Source organism: Aegilops tauschii, chromosome 4 (genome assembly GCF_002575655.3).
Source record: "Aegilops tauschii subsp. strangulata cultivar AL8/78 chromosome 4, Aet v6.0, whole genome shotgun sequence".
Taxonomy (NCBI): Eukaryota; Viridiplantae; Streptophyta; class Magnoliopsida; order Poales; family Poaceae; genus Aegilops; species Aegilops tauschii.
In genome coordinates, this window is record NC_053038.3 from 296,470,978 (window position 1) to 296,489,418 (window position 18,441).

Here is an 18,441-nt window from a genome sequence, read left to right on the forward strand (position 1 = left end):
AATTAGCTATAGTCAGCACAGGCTTAATTAATATATATACCTGGCCGGACTCCGTTCGGTCACCGGAGCCGTCATCACGGTGTCCTTCTTCCACCGGCATTCGGTCACCGGAGCCATCATAATCATGTCCTTCCTCCTCCATTGTTGGATCACCGTAGCCTGCTTCACCCTCTCCTTCCAGACCATCGGTGTCGTTGAGATACAACATGACATCACTTCCGGCGAGGATTATGTCCCCCAACACCTGTTGTGCTTCCAAGTCTCGGTGCTCCATAGTTTCTGCAAATATTACAACATGGCAATTGATATACAAAACATGACAGATGGATATATTAGTGGCAAACATAGACCTAGCTATCTAATCACAACAAGGAATCATATTAGTGGCCTCGATGCTTCTCTAGGGTTTGGGGTGGCCTCAGCAACGCTTCTAGGGTTCGGGGTGGCCTCGACGACAACGCTCTTCTAACTTGGTAAATTTGGGTGGCCTCGGCAGCGCTTCTAGGGTTTGGGCCGGACCGCCTCATACGCCTGTTACTTCCAGTTAATGATGAGCCATGGATTTCTTCAATACTTTGATAGACAACATGACATATAGAAGAATATATATATATATGAGATTAGAAAAAAATTGGATCAACTTGTGCACATCCATAATGGGGGCATTCTTGATAAATCTGAAACCTTGACCCCTGGACGACCCTTGACCCTCGACCGCTTGGCGATCCATGACCCTCTTCCCTAGTTCCCGACCCTTGACCCCCTCATGTCATGTTTGTCTAGTGTCAAAGGATTCAACAAAACTATGTCTTCATCATTAGGAGAAAGTAACAGGCGCATGATGGTACGACGCTCTTCAAAATTGTTCTGGAACGGAGTCCGAGATAGGATAATTCGTTTTTTGGTACAAAGTTCAGCAAGAGCCTTCCGAATATTGCTATTTGGAAGGCATTTGCTGAAATTCGTACCAAAAGGCGGATTATCCTATCCGGGACTCTGTTCCAGAACAACTTTGCAGAACTTCGTACCAACATGCCCCGGTTACTTCCGGAAAATGATGAAGGCATTGATTTCTTCAATACTTTAAAACTAGGCAACCTCTCGACCCCTTGACGACCCTTGACCCTCGACCGCTCGGCGATCCACGACCCTCTACCCTAGTTCCCGACCCTCGACCCCCTCATGTCATGTTTGTATAGTGTCAAAGGATTCAACAAAACCATGTCTTCATCATTAGGCGAAAGTAACAGGCACATGATGGTACGAAGCTCTCAAAAGTTATTTTGGAATGGAGTCCCAGATAGGATAATTCGCTTTTTGGTACAAAGTTCAACAAGAGCCTTCCGAATATCGCTATTTGGAAGGCCTTTGCTGAAATTCGTACCAAAAGGCAGATTATTCTATCCGGGACTCCGTTCCAGAATAACTATGGAGAACTTCATACCATCATGCCCTGGTTACTTCCGGATAATGATGAAGCCATGGATTTCTTAAATACTTTGACACTAGGCAACCTCTCGACCCCTCGGCGATCCTCGACCCTCGACATGTCGATGACCCTCGACCCTTGAACCCTCGGCCCCTCGACGACCCTCGAACCCTCGACCCTCGAACGCTCAGCAACCGTCGACCCCTCGGTGACCCTCCACCCTCTACCCTAGTTCCCGACCCTCGGTGACCTCTTCAAACCCACTTTTATCAATTTTCTCGACAAGATTTCACCCTCCGAATTATTGGGACGCCTTCTAGATAAAGCTGACTCTTCTCCAGTCCCTTTATCATCAATCTTAATTCTACTAAACAAGGAATCAATAGAAGAAACACCAATCGTTTTAAGATCTTCATCACTTTTATGAAAGCAATCACTAGAAAACGCTTTTTCTAAAAATTCTCTTCTAGCTCTAAGCATAGCGGTTCTTTTCTTACTTTCATCCATAGAAACATAAAGAGCTTTAATTGATTCCTCTACCTTATGCACAAAAAGTTTTATCTTGAGATTTTCCACATCATGAGAAATTCTATCAACACTTCTAGACAAATCATCAATCTTATTCAACTTTTCATCCATTGTAGCATTGAAAACGTTTTGAGTATTGATGAATTCTTTAATATTATTCTCAAGATTAGAGGTGTTCCTATTATTATTATTATTATAAAAAGGATTACCATAAGAATGACCATAATTATTAGAGGAATTACTAGGAAAAGGCCTAGGATTAAAATTACCTCTATAAGCATTGTTATTGAAATTGCTTCGCGAGATAAAATTCACATCTACGGCATCACTATTTTGCTCAATCAAAGTAGACAAAGGCACATCATTAAAATCAATTGGAGCACTTTTACTAGCAACAAATTTCATACGAGCATCAACTTTTTCACTCAAAGACGAAATTTCTTCAACAGAATTAACTTTTTTACTAGTAGTAGCTCTTTCGGTATGCCATTGTGAATAATTTGTCATGATATTATCAAGCTATTTGGTGGCTTCACCCAAAGTAATTTCCATAAAGGTACCACCCGCGGCGGAATCTAAAATATTACGGGAGAAAAAATTCAATCCTGCGTAAGAATTTTGTATGATCATCCAAAGATTTAACCCATGAGTTGGGCAATTCCTTAGCATAATTTTCATCCTTTCCCAAGATTGTGCAACATGCTCATGTTCAAGTTGCTTGAAATTCATGATCTGGGTTCTAACGGAAATTATTTTCGCGGGCGGAAACTACTTAGTAATGAAAGCATCTTTGCACTTATTCCAAGAATCGATACTATTGCGAGGCAAAGAAGAAAACCAAATTTGATCAACAAAGCAAAAATGTGTATGTTTAGATAGTCTTTCTAGCATCTAGGTATTTGAGAGAAACCAGAATAACCATCTAGAAAGCAAAAATGTGTATGTTTAGATAGTCTTAGTAGCATTTGATCAATAAAAGCTAGAGGGTAATTATCTTTTCTAGTAGCTTCGTTTAATTTGTGAAAATCAATTACCATTCTATAACCTGTAACAATTCTTTCATGGGGTTGTCTACAAAATTTTGAGAAATTAAAATCCTGAGACACATCCCCAAAACATACAGTAACAATTTCCTTCTGACAGTCTATCTTAGCATTAACAGTATTCAGGAAAGGTCTACCAAATATAATGGGACAAAAATCTTCTTGTGGGGAACCAAGAACAAAAAATTCGGTAGGGTATTTTATTTTCCCACACAAGACTTCAACATCTCTAAGAACCCCAATTGGTGATATAGTATCTCTATTGGCAAGCTTAATAGCAACATCAATATCTTCTATCTCAGCAGGTGCAATATCATTCAAAATTTCTTGATATAAGGTAAAAGGAATTGCACTCACACTAGCACCCACATCTCATAAGCCATGATAAAAATAATCTCCTATTTTAACAGAAACAACATGCATGCCAACAACAAGTCTATGTTTATCTTCAATATCGGGTTTAGCAATCCTAGCAGCTTCATCACAGAAATAAATAACATGCCCATAATATTATCAACCAAGAGATCTTATCCATAGCAATACTAGCTTCAACTTTAATTTGTTTTGGGGTGTGGGTGTTTGATACATCTCCAATGTATCTACTTTTCCAAACGCTTTTCCTCTTCTTTTGGACTCTAATTTGCATGATTTGAATGAAACTAATCCCGGACTGACGCTGTTTTCAGCAGAACTACCATGGTGTTGTTTTTGTGCAGAAATAAAAGTTCTCAGAATGGGACAAAACTTGGCGAGGAATTTTTTATAATAAAAGAGAATTTCTGGAGCCAACAACCACCGGAGGGGGGCACCTGGGTGGTCACAACCCACCAGGGCGCGCCCACCTCCAGGCGCGCCAAGGTGGGTTGCCCCCACCTGGTGGCCCCGCAGACCCTGAAACCGACGCTATAAACCCTATTTTCGGAGAAAAATCAGGGAGAATGAATTATCGCATTCCACGAGACAGAGCCGCCATCACCTCTTGTTCTTCATAGGGAGGCCAGATCTGGAGTCCGTTTGGGCCTCCAAAGAGGGGGATCTTTGTTCTTCATCATCACCAACCCTTCTCCATCGCCAATTCCATGATGCTCCCCACCGGGAGTGAGTAAGTCGTTCATAGGCTCGCTGGTCGGTGAAGAGTTGGATGAGAATCATCATGTAATCGAGTTAGTTTTGTTAGGGCTTGATCCAGAGTATCCATTATGTTCTGAGATTGATGCTGCTATGACTTTCCCATGCTTAATGGTTGTCACTTTGGGCCTGGGTGCCATGATTTGAGATCTGAACCGTTTGTGTTATCACCATTATATCTATGTTCTAGATCCGGTCTTGCAAGTTATAGTCACCTACTACGTGTTATGATCCGGCAACCCCAGAGTGACAATAGTCGGGACCACTCCCGGTGATGATCGTAGGTTGAGGAGTTCATGTATTCACCGTGTGTTAATGCTTTGTTCCGGTTCTCTATTAAAAGGAGGCCTTAATATCCCTTAGTTCCATTAGGACCCCGCTGCCACGGGATGGTAGGACAAAAGATGTCATGCAAGTTCTTTCCATAAGCATGTATGACTATTTACGGAATACATGCCTACGTTATATTTATGAACTGGAACTAGTGCAGTATCGCCCTAGGTTATGACTGTCACATGAGGAATATCATCCAAAAAATTACCGATCCAATGCCTACGAATTTATCTTATATTATTTCTGCCAAGTTCTACTGCTATCTTTACTGTTGCACTTGCTACAAAATCACTGCTATCACTGTTACCGTTACTATTGTTGCTGCTACTATTATCAAAACTATCATACTACTTTGCTACTAATCACTTTGCTGCAGATAACTAATCTCTATGTGTGGTTGAATTGACAACTCAGCTACTAATACTTGCAAATATTCTTTGGCTCCTCTTGTGTTGAATCTATAAATTTGGGTTGAATACGCTACCCTAAAAAACTGTTGCGATCCCCTATACTTGTGGGTTATCAAGACCTTTTTTCTGGCGCCGTTGCTGGGGTGCATAGCTATATTTGTTGAGTCACTTGGGATTATTATCAATTTATCACTATGAAGAATCTGAAGGATGCTAAGACTAAGATTTTTCCCTCTAAGATGAGGGGAGGTAAGGAACTGCCATCCAGCTCCGCCTTAGATTCACCTTCTGTTATAAGTAAACTTGCAAAACCACCACATGCTATTAATCCTTATATGTCGCAAGTTATTGATGATGCTACTTCTGCTATGAATGATGCTTCTGATGATGCTAGTACCTTGTTTGATGATAATGTGCCACTAGGTGAATTTCTTGATGAACAAATTGCTAGAGTAAGACAACATGATATTGTTGAAACTGATGATGAGCTTGAAACTGAAAATCTTGAAACACCTACTAGAACTAGCCCTCCTAGATATGAATTGCCTAAGGTACCGAAAGGTTATGTTATGAACAAGGAGACAACTAGAGATATTCTTGCTTGTAAGGACAGAGATGATCTAGAGAAATTATTATGCAAGTATAAAGAAAAATCTCTGAATGCTAGAATGCAATATGATTCTCAGTTTGCTACCTCACCTATCTTTATTGATGATAAGGATTATGAATTCTTTGTCGACCCAGAGTTAATTACTTTGGTTGAATCTGATCCTTTCCATGGTTATGAAACTGAAACTGTTGTGGCACATCTTACTAAGTTGAATGACATAGCCACCATTTTTACTCATGATGATAAAACTCGCTATTGCTATATTCTCAAATTATTTCCATTCCCATTAAAGGGTGATGCTAAAGCTTGGTGCAATACTCTTGCTCCTGGTTCTGTGCGTAGTCCCCAGGATATGATTTATTACTTCTCTAAAAAATATTTTGCTGCTCATAAGAAACAAGCTGCCTAGCAGGAAATATTTAAATTTGCGCAAATTGAAGAAGAGAGTCTCCCACAAGCTTGGAGGAGGCTTCTCCAATTTCTTAATGCTTTGCCTGATCATCCTCTTAAGAAAAACGAAATACTTGATATCTTCTATAATGGACTAACCAATGCTTCTAGGGATTTCCCACATAGTTGTGCTGGTTGTGTTTTCAAGGAACAAACTATTGGACAAGATGAAGAATTATTGAATAACATACTGAAAAATTATGATGATTGGACTCTTCTTGAACCACCGCCTAAACCTACTCCGAAGAAGAGGGGTATATTATATCTCAGTCCTGAAGATATGCAAGAGGCAAAGAAATCTATGAAGGAAAAAGGTATTAAAGCTGAGGATGTTAAAATTTTACCTCCTATTGAAGAAATACATGGGTTTGATACACCACCACTACCTAAGGTGGTAGAGGTAAATTCTTTAATGAAATTCAGTGATAATGACAATCCTCACAATATGCACCCTAGTCAATGCCTTTATGAGTTTGAGAATTATATTAGAAAACAAGATCACTTCAATGCAAATCTTATGAAACAATTGACATAGAATTCTGATATAATTGCTCGCTTGAGTGACTTGTTATTTAGAATCTCAAATGATGTTAGGGGTGTGGGAAAGCATGCTTCTATGATTCAAACTCAACTAGAACAAGTTGTGAAATAACAAAGAGAATTGCTTGATGAAATGAATAATAATATCAATGATCATGCTGTTAGAGTAATGACTAGAGGACGTAGGATGACTCAGGAACCACTTTATCCTGAGGGACACCCAAAAAGAATTGAACAAGACTCTCAAAGAGCAAACACAGATGCACATAGTCCTTCTAAAAGGAAAAAAGAAGAAGAAAAATGATAGGACTATGCATGCCTATAGTGAACCTGAAGTAGAAAAACCTTGTGATAATGATAATGAAGTTTCTATCTCTGATGCTGAAACTCAACCTGCTAGTGAACACTCACCTTCTGATAATGAAAAAGATAATGATGAGGTTCATGAAGATACTCAAACAAATAATAAAGAACCAGATAATGATGTTGAGATAGAACCAGCAGTTGATCTTGATAACCCACAACCCAGGAATACACGATATGATAAAAGAGACTTTATTGCTAGAAAACACGGTTAAGAAAGAGAACCGTGGGTTTAGAAACCTATGCCCTTTCCACCTAAGTCAACTAAAAAGAAAGGTGATGAAGAATTTGAACACTTTGATGAAATGCTGAGGCCAGTCCTTTTGCGTACTCGCTTGACTGATATTCTTAAAATGCCTCCTTATGGAAAGTACATGAAAGACATCATCACCAATAAGATAAAAATACCGGAAGCTGAAATCTCCACCATGCTTGCTAATTATACTTTCAAAGATAGAGTACCTAAAAGGAATACCAACTATACCTTGCTCCCTAAAAAGAAACTATGTGAAAACTGCTTTGTGTGATTTGGGAGTGGGTGTTAGTGTTATGTCTTTCTCTTTATATAAAAGACTTGATTTTAATAAAATCACACCTACTGAAATATGTTTGCAAATGGCTGACAAATCAACTACCATACCTATTGGTATCTGTGAGGATGTGCCCGTTGTTGCTAATGTTACTATTTTGACTGACTTTGTTATACTTGAGATGCCCGAGGACAACAACAGACTACTGCGGGATGCTGCTAACGCGACACTACGATCAGAGACCCTTTCACAAAACTGTGTGCGATGCATTAATCACAAACGGGGTTGTAAATAAACCGTCAAAAAGGTGCAAAACATTTGCAATGGAGGATGCATCAAACACAGTTCAGATTTTAGTTACGTGTGCGATCCAGGGCATACGGCTCAGTCCAATGAACTGTTTGCCATGAGGCGGAACAAAAGAAACGGGCAGCCTGATGAAGGCGTGTGCGATATAGAGCATACGGTTCACTCGGATGAACTATTTGTGATTAGGCAACACAAAAGTAATGGGCAGCCAGATGAAGGTGTGTGCGATATACAACATACGGTTCACTCGATGAACTGTTTTGATTAGGCAACACAAAACAAACGGTCAGCCAGATCAAGGTGTGTGTAATTGAGGGCATATGCTTCATAAGGGTTAACTGTTTGCGATTAGGCAGCAGAACAGAAATGGGTAAGCCAGATCAAAGTGTCTACGATTGATGGCATACACTTCACATGGATGAACTGTTTGCGATTAGCCACAACAAACTGAAAGAGTTAGATAGATCAACATGTGTGCGCTAGATGGGCACACCCATTCTAATTAAAAGAAGCGTGTGCGATGGTAATAATGAGCGCGCACGGTTGTTGGAACAAGACGTGTGCTGACATTGCCTATTGCGGTGCACCCTATGGTGCAAACGCCACGTACGCGGCCGAGAATGCGTACGTGCCCACGTTACGCCTTCCGGGAATAGTGCCGCACTTATAACCGTCAGTAAATTTTGAGCATGCGTCCCGCTATAATTTTTTTAGAACAATAGCGAGGCCGCGTCCCGTCACATTCCAAATTGCAAACCTGTTCAGACCGATCAAAACCTAAACGGTTTCCCACTTAGGAGCGTATTACTACGCGGTTATAAATACTACTACTCCAAGATGACTGCACATTCCTCCTCAACTCCACATCCACAAAAAGTCAAAAACAAACAAGTCATTCATCATCGTTCCCTTCCGTCTGCCATGGCTAGCGTGAGTTCTGGGTCGACAGATTGCCACCAGGGAGAGGCGAGCCTGGAAGCGGGAGCACGAGAGATGTCCCGCCTCGCCGTGAAAGCAGCCAACATGTCCCGCCGCACAGCCGTAGCAGCAGAGAGGTCCCGCCGTGCCGCCGAAGCAGCACGGAGGACCCGCTGCGCCGTTGATGCAGCAGACTGGTCCAATCACGCCGCGGAAGCAGAAGAGATATCCCGCCGCGCCGTGAATGTAGCAGAGATGTCCTCCCGCGCCGCGGCTGCATGGGAAAATGCCTCGCGGGCAAGCGAGGACTCTTACAGGAGCATGCGTGCCCTCGTCCTTAGGTAGATGGATCGGATCTCCAGGTGGGCGAGGTTGCAGGATGACCTGAGAGCCTCATTTGAATAGTCTACCGACATTATCCGGCAACTAAATGAGAGCAATGCGAAGCTCCGGGCCGAGCGCGACCTGCTGAGGGCGAAGATCGTCAGAAGTGCAGAGCAGCAGGAGCAGACCACTGCCTTGTTGAAGAGGACCGACATCATCGTCGAGAAACTTATGGACGAGAATGCCATGTTGCGCATCGAGCGCGGAAGGCTGGTGGAGGAATCCATGGATGCTCTCAACCAGCATCTTGAGGAAAAGAAAGAGCTCGTCGCCGCTCGCCGCGGAGAGTAGTTCTCGCGGCCTGCGGCAACGCATCAAGAAAGTAGAGATCAGCGAGCCAGATCGTTGTCTTCCTTCTTCTTTTTCCCTTGTGTATTTCGGGCGTTGCCGCATGTGGCTTTTTTTAATTATGTTTCTAAATATGCAAGACAAATATTATCCACTGTCATCGTCCTTATATTCATCATGCTTGCTGTATGTCGCAGTCGATGCTATATAGGTCCGTTGGATCTTACATCAAGATCCGTGCAAAACTTTTTTTCAGATTTTCATTTTTCTCTCTTAAATCTCAGTCCAGTGAGACATATAGCCACGCCGTAGAACAGGTGCTCGGGCACCATTAATGGAGACGTTGGGAGGGAGGTGCGCGGTGGGTAGCTGTCAAAGGGCTCTCCTCCCGATGAGCACGCGCAGGGGTCTAATAGCACGCCTCCCGTACTCAAATAGCTACCCCGCACGGCACCTCCTAGCATATAAAAAAGGGGACGCGTGGCCGCACGTAATTGGTAAGCCGAACGCCCACGGTTTGAATAATACTTGTGTTTCCGATTTGTAACGTGATAGCACTTATTCCAAAATGACTTTGTTGATTGTTAATGTGTGCGCCTTCGCAAATCGGACAGAAAAATTACCACAGCATGTTGGTGCCATGTCATGAGACCATGCCAAGTTTCATGATTTTCAGGCATGTTTTGGAATTACAGGAATAAAAAAACAAAGTTTCTCAATCTTTCCGGTCGAGCCACGAAGCCCAGATGTTTGAATTTCACTCCCATCTCTTGCATGGGACCCAGAAATTCACCCAAGGACACACATGTGATTCTATAAGCAACTTTGGTGCACTAGAGCATGTGCTTGTTGTTCAAATATGAATTATGCACATTAAATGCCCAGAAACTCAATTAATGTATAAAAAGGCCAAACGAACCCAGAATAATTCCAAAATTTAGCATGGTACTTCTAGTTGGTCTAATCTGGCTGTGTAAAAAACTTAAGGCGGGAGAAGGCAGTGTACGTATGTCATTTCGCACACGGAGATGACACGTTCCCTCTCGGAAACTTGTCCCAATTCGGCCAAAAAAAATACCGCAGCATGTTGGTGCCATGTCATGACACCATGCCAAGTTTCATGATTTTCAGGCGTGTTTTGGAATTATAGGAATTAAAAAACCAAGTTTCTCAATCTTTCCGGCAGAGCAACGACGCCCAGATGTTTGAATTTCACTCCAGTATCTTGCATGGGACCTAAAAATTCACCCAAGGACACACAAGTCATTTTGCAAACAACTTTGGTGCACTGGAGCCTGTGCTTGTAGTTCAAATTTGAATTATGCACATTAAATGCCCAGAAATCCAATTAATGTATAAAAAGGCCAAACGAACCCGGAATAATTCCAAAATTTAGCATGGTACTTCTATTTGGTCTAATCTGGCTGTGTAAAAAAATTAAGGTGGGAGAAGGCAGTGTACGTATGTCGTTTCGCACACGGAGGTGACACGTTCCCTCTCGGAAACACGAGCCTTCTTGAGGGAAGCTCCGGTTTGCAAGAAGCTTACACCAAAGGTTGTCCAAATTTGGCCAGAAATATTACCGAAGCATCTTGGTGCCATATCATGAGACCATGCTAAGTTTCATGATTTTCAGCCGTGTTTTGGAATTATAGGAATTAAAAAACCAAGTTTCTCAATCTTTCCGGCCGAGCCACGACGTCCAGATGTTTGAATTTCACTCCCATCTCTTGCATGGGACCTAGAAATTCACCCAAGGACACACATGTGATTTTTCAAACAGCTTTGGTGCACTGGAGCCTGTGCTTGTAGTTCAAATTTGAATTATGCACACTAAATGCCCAGAAACTCAATTAATGTATAAAAAGGCCAAACGAACCCGGAATAATTCCAAAATTTAGCACGATACCTCTATTTGGTCTAATCTGGCTATGTAAAAAATTATGGCGGGACAAGGCAGTGTACGTATGTCGTTTCGCACACGGAGGTGACACATTCCCTCTTGGAACAACGAGCCTTCTTGAGGGACGCTCTGGTTTGAAACAAGCTTACACCAAAGCTTGTCCCAATTCGGCCAGAAAAATTACCGCAACATGTTGGTGCCATTTCATGACACCATGCCAAGTTTCATGATTATCAGGCGTGTTTTGGAATTACATGAATTAAAAAACCAAGTTTCTCAATCTTTTCGGCCGAGCCACGACGCCCAGACGTTTGAATTTCACTCTAGTCTCTTGCATGGGACCTAGAAATTCACCCAAGGACACAAATGTCATTTTTCAAACAACTTTGGTGCACTGGAGCCTGTGCTTGTAATTCAAATTTGAATTATGCACATTAAATGCCCAGAAACTCAATTAATGTATTAAAAGGCCAAATGAACCCGAAATTCCAAAATTTAGCACGGTACTTCTATTTGGTCTAGTCTAGCTGTGTAAAAAAATTAAGGCGGGAGAAGGCAGTGTACGTATGTCGTTTCGCACACGGAGGTGACACGTTCCCTCTCGGAACCACAAGCCTTCTTGAGGGAAGCTCCGGTATGCAAGAAGCTTACACCAAAACTTGTCCCAATTCGGCCAAAAAAATTACCGCAGCATGTTGGTGCCATGTCATGACACCATGCCATGTTTCATGATTTTGAGGCGTATTTGGGAATTACAGGAATTAAAAAACCAAGTTTCTCAATCTTTCCGGCAGAGCCACGACACCCAGATGTTTGAATTTCACTCCAGTCTCTTGCATGGGACCTAGAAATTCACCCAAGGACACACATGTCATTTTTCAAACAACTTTCGTGCACTAGAGCCTGTGCTTGTAGTTCAAATTTGAATTATGCACAATAAATGCGCAGAAATCCAATTAATGTATAAAAAGGCCGAACGAACCCGAAATAACTCCAAAATTTAGCACGGTACTTCTATTTGGTCTAATCTGGCTGTGTAAAAAAATTAAGGTGGGAGAAGGCAGTGTACGTATGTCGTTTCGCACACGGAGGTGACACGTTCCCTCTCGGAAACACGAGCCTTCTTGAGGGAAGCTCCGGTTTGCAAGAAGCTTACACCAAAGCTTGTCCCAATTCGGCCAGAAAAATTACCGCAACATGTTGGTGCCACGTCATGCGACCATACTAATTTTCATGAGTTTCACCCGTGTTTTCGAATTACAGGAATTAAAAAACCGAGTTTCTCAATCTTTCCGGCCGAGCCATGACGCCCAGATGTTTGAATTTCACTCCCATCTCTTGCATGGGACCTAGAAATTCACCCAAGGACACGCATGTGATTTTTCAAACAGCTTTGGTGCACTGGACCCTGTGCTTGTAGTTCAAATTTGAATTATGCACACTAAATGCCCAGAAACTCAATTAATGTATAAAAAGGCCAAACGAACCCGGAACAATTCCAAAATTTAGCACGATATTTCTATTTGGTCTAATCTGGCTATGTAAAAAATTAAGGCGGGAGAAGGCAGTGTACGTATGTCGTTTCGCACATGGAGGTGACACGTTCCCTCTCGGAACCACGAGCCTTCTTGAGGGAAGCTCCGGTTTGCAACAAGCTTACACCAAAGCTTGTCCCAATCCGGCCAAAAAATTACCGCAACATGTTGGTGCCATTTCATGACACCATGCCAAGTTTCATGATTATCAGGCGTGTTTTGGAATTACAGGAATTAAAAAACCAAATTTCTCAATCTTTCCGGCCGAGCCACGACGCCCAGATGTTTGAATTTCACTCCAGTCTCTTACATGGGACCTAGAAATTCACCCAAGGACAGCCATGTCATTTTTCAAACAACTTTTGTGCACTGGATCCTGTGCTTGTAGTTCAAATTTGAATTATGGACATTAAATGCCCAGAAAATCAATTAATGTATAAAAAGGCCAATTGTATCCGGAATTGCAAAATTTAGCACGGTACTTCTATTTGGTCTAATCTGGCTGTGTAAAAAAATTAAGGCAGGAGAAGGCAGTGTACGTATGTCGTTTCGCACACGGAGGTGACACGTTCCCTCTCGGAAACACGAGCCTTCTTGAGGGAAGCTCTGGTTTCCAAGAAGCTTACACCAAAGCTTGTCCCAATTCGGCCAGAAGAATTACCGCAGCATGTTGGGGCCATGTCATGAGACCATGCTAAGTTTCATGATTTTCAGGCGTGTTTTGGAATTACAGGAATTAAGACACCAAGTTTCTCAATCTTTCCGGTCGAGCAACGACGCCCAGATGTTTGAATCTCACTCTCATCTCTTGCATGGGACCTAGAAATTCAACCAGGGACACACATGTGATTTTTGAAATAGCTTTGGTGCACTGGAGCCTGTGCTTGTAGTTAAAATTTGAATTATGCACATTAAATGCCCAGAAACTCAATTAATTTATAAAAAGGCCAAACGAACCCGGAATAATTCCAAAATTTAGCACGATACTTCTATTTGGTCTAATCTGGCTAGGTAAAAAATTAAGGCGGGAGAAGGCAGTGTACGTATGTCGTTTCGCACACGGAGGTGACACGTTCCCTCCCGGAACCACGAGCCTTCTTGAGGGAAGCTCCGGTTTGCAAGAAGCTTACACCAAAGCTTGTCCAAATTCGGCCAAAACAATTAGCGCAACATGTTGGTGCCATGTCATGACACCATGCCAAGTTTCATGATTATTAGGCGTGTTTTGGAATTACAGGAATTAAAAAAACCAAGTTTCTCAATCTTTCCGGTCGAGACACGATGCCTAGATGTTTGAATTTGACTCCAGTCTCTTGCATGGGACCTAGAAATTCACCCAAGGACACACATGTCATTTTTCAAATAACTTGGGTGCACTCGAGCCTGTGCTTGTAGTTCAAATTTGAATTATGCACATTAAATGCCCAGAAACTCAATTAATGTATAAAAAGGCCAAAACGAACCCGGAATAATTCCAAAATTTAGCACGGTACTTCTATTTGGTCTAATCTAGCTGTGTACAAAAATTAAGGCGGGAGAAGGCAGTGTACGTATGTCGTTTCGCACACGGAGGTGACATGTTCCCTCTCGGAACCACGAGCCTTCTTGAGGGAAGCTCCGGTTTGCAAGAAGCATACACCAAAGCTTGTCCCAATTCGGCCAAAAAATTATCGCAGCATGTTGGTGCCATGTCATGTGACCATGCCAAGTTTCATGATTTTCAGGCATGTTTTGGAATTAAAAGAATTAAAAAACCAAGTTTCATGATCTTTCCGACCGAGCCACGACGCCCAGATGTTTGAATTTCACTCCCATCTCTTGCATGGGACGTACAAATTCAACCAAGGACACACATGTGATTTTTCAAACAACTTTGGTGCACTGGAGCCTGTGCTTGTAGTTCAAATTTGAATTATGCACATTAAATGCCCAGAAACTCAATTAATGTATAAAAAGGCCAAACGAACCCGTAATAATTCCAAAATTTAGCATGGTACTTCTATTTGGTCTAATCTGGCTATGAAAAAAATTAAGGCGGGAGAAGGGAGTGTACGTATGTCGTTTCACACACAGAGGTGACACGTTCCCTCTCGGAACCACGAGCCTTCTTGATGAGCTCCGGTTTGCAAGAAGCTTACACCAAAGCTTGTCCCAATTCGGCAAAAATAATTACGGCAGCATGTTGGTGCCATGTCATGAGACCATGCCAAGTTTCATGATTTTCAAGCATGTTTTGGATTTACACGAATTAAAAAACCAAGTTTCTCAATATTTCCGGCCGAGCCACGATGCCCAGATGTTTGGATTTCACTCCAGTCTCTTGCATGGGACCTAGAAATTCACCCAAGGACACACATGTCATTTTTCAAACAACTTTGGTGCACTGGAGCCTGTGCTTGTAGTTCAAATTTGAATTATGCACATTAAATGCCCAGAAACTCAATTAATGTATAAAAAGGCCAAACGAACACGGAATAATTCGAAAATTTAGCACGGTACTTCCATTTGATCTAATCTGGCTGTGTAAAAAAATTAAGGCGGGAGAAGGCAGTGTACGTATGTCGTTTCGCACACGGAGGTGACACGTTCCCTCTCGGAACCACGAGCCTTCTTGAGGGAAGCTCCGGTTTGCAATAGGCGTACACCAAAGCTTGTCCCAATTCGGCCAAAAAAATTACCGCAGCATGTTGGTGCCATGTCATGAGACCATGCCAAGTTTCATGATTTTCAGGCGTGTTTTGGAATTACAGGAAATAAAAAACCAAGTTTCTCAATCTTTCCGGCCGGGCCACGATGCCCAGATGTTTGAATTTCACTCCCATCTCCTGCATGGGACCTAGAAATTCAGCCAAGGACACACATGTGATTTTTGAAACAAGTTTGGTGACCTGGAGCACGTGCTTGTAGTTCAAATTTTAATTATACACATTAAATGCGCAGAAACTCAATTAATGGATAAAAAGGCCAAACGAACTAATTCCAAAATTTAGCACGGTACTTCTATTTGGTCTAATCTGGCTGTGTAAAAAAATTAAGGTGGGAGAAGGCAGCGTATGTATGTCGTTTCGTACACGGAGGTGACATGTTCCCTCTCGGAACCACGAGCCTTCTTGAGGGAAGCTCCGGTTTGCAAGAAGCATACACCAAAGCTTGTCCCAATTCGGCCAAAAAATTATCGCAGTATGTTGGTGCCATGTCATGTGGCCATGCCAAGTTTCATGATTTTCAGGCATGTTTTGGAATTACAAGAATTAAAAAACCAAGTTTCTCAATCTTTCCGGCCGAGCCACGACGCCCAGATGTTTGAATTTCACTCCAGTCTCTTACATGGGACCTAGAAATTCACCCAAGGACAGCCATGTCATTTTTCAAACAACTTTGGTGCACTGGAGCCTGTGCTTGTAGTTCAAATTTGAATTATGGACATTAAATGCCCAGAAACTCAATTAATGTATAAAAAGGCCAATTGAATCCGGAATTGCAAAATTTAGCACGGTACTTCTATTTGGTCTAATCTGGCTGTGTAAAAAAATTAAGGCAGGAGAAGGCAGTGTACGTATGTCGTTTCGCACACGGAGGTGACACGTTCCCTCTTGGAAACACGAGCCTTCTTGAGGGAAGCTCCGGTTTGCAAGAAGCTTACACCAAAGCTTGTCCCAATTCGGCCAGAAAAATTACCGCAGCATGTTGGGGCCATGTCATGAGACCATGCTAAGTTTCATGATTTTCAGGCGTGTTTTGGAATTACAGGAATTAAGAAACCAAGTTTCTCAATCTTTCCGGCCGAGCAACGACGCCCAGATGTTTGAATTTCACTCTCATCTCTTGCATGGGACCTAGAAATTCACCCAGGGACACACATGTGATTTTTCAAACAGCTTTGGTGCACTGGAGCCTGTGCTTGTAGTTAAAATTTGAATTATGCACATGAAATGCCCAGAAACTCAATTAATTTATAAAAAGGCCAAACGAACCCGGAATAATTCCAAAATTTAGCACGATACTTCTATTTGGTCTAATCTGGCTATGTAAAAAATTAAGGCGGGAGAAGGCAGTGTACGTATGTCGTTTCGCACACGGAGGTGACACGTTCCCTCTTGGAACCACGAGCCTTCTTGAGGGAAGCTCCGGTATGCAAGAAGCTTACACCAAAACTTGTCCCAATTCGGCTAAAACAATTAGCACAGCATGTTGGTGCCATGTCATGACACCATGCCAAGTTTCATGATTATTAGGCGTGTTTTAGAATTACAGGAATTAAAAAACCAAGTTTCTCAATCTTTCCGGCAGAGACACGATGCCTAGATGTTTGAATTTGACTCCAGTCTCTTGCATGGGACCTAGAAATTCACCCAAGGACACACATGTCATTTTTCAAACAACTTGGGTGCACTCGAGCCTGTGCTTGTAGTTCAAATTTGAATTATGCACATTAAATGCCCAGAAACTCAATTAATGTATAAAAAGGCCAAACGAACCCGGAATAATTCCAAAATTTAGCACGGTACTTCTATTTGGTCTAATCTAGCTGTGTACAAAAATTAAGGCGGGAGAAGGCAGTGTACGTATGTCGTTTCGCACACGGAGGTGACATGTTCCCTCTCGGAACCACGAGCCTTCTTGAGGGAAGCTCCGTTTTGCAAGAAGCATACACCAAAGCTTGTCCCAATTCGGCCAAAAAATTATCGCAGCATGTTGGTGCCATGTCATGTGACCATGCCAAGTTTCATGATTTTCAGGCATGTTTTGGAATTACAAGAATTAAAAAACCAAGTTTCTCAATCTTTCCGGCCGAGCCACGACGCCCAGATGTTTGAATTTCACTCCCAAGGATAGCCATGTGATTTTTCAAACAACTTTGGTGCACTGGAGCCTGTGCTTGTAGTTCAAATTTGAATTATGCACATTAAATGCCCAGAAACTCAATTAATGTATAAAAAGGCCAAACGAACCCGGAATAATTCCAAAATTTAGCACGGTACTTCTATTTGATCTAATCTGGCTGTGTAAAAAAATTAAGGCGGGAGAAGGCAGTGTACGTATGTCGTTTCGCACACGGAGGTGACACGTTCCCTCTCGGAACCACGAGCCTTCTTGAGGGAAGCTCCGGTTTGCAATAGGCGTACACCAAAGCTTGTCCCAATTCGGCCAAAAAAATTACCGCAGCATGTTGGTGCCATGTCATGAGACCATGCCAAGTTTCATGATTTTCAGGCGTGTTTTGGAATTACAGGAATTAAAAAACCAAGTTTCTCAATCTTTCCGGCCGAGCCACGATGCCCAGATGTTTGAATTTCACTCCCATCTCCTGCATGGGACCTAGAAATTCAGCCAAGGACACACATGTGATTTTTGAAACAACTTTGGTGCACTGGAGCACGTGCTTGTAGTTCAAATTTGAATTATACACATTAAATGCGCAGAAACTCAATTAATGGATAAAAAGGCCAAACGAACTAATTCCAAAATTTAGCACGGTACTTCTATTTGGTCTAATCTGGCTGTGTAAAAAAATTAAGGTGGGAGAAGGCAGCGTATGTATGTCGTTTCGCACACGGAGGTGACATGTTCCCTCTCGGAACCATGAGCCTTCTTGAGGGAAGCTCCGGTTTGCACGAAGCATACACCAAAGCTTGTCCCAATTCGGCCAAAAAATTATCGCAGCATGTTGGTGCCATGTCATGTGGCCATGCCAATTTTCATGATTTTCAGGCATGTTTTGGAATTACAAGAATTAAAA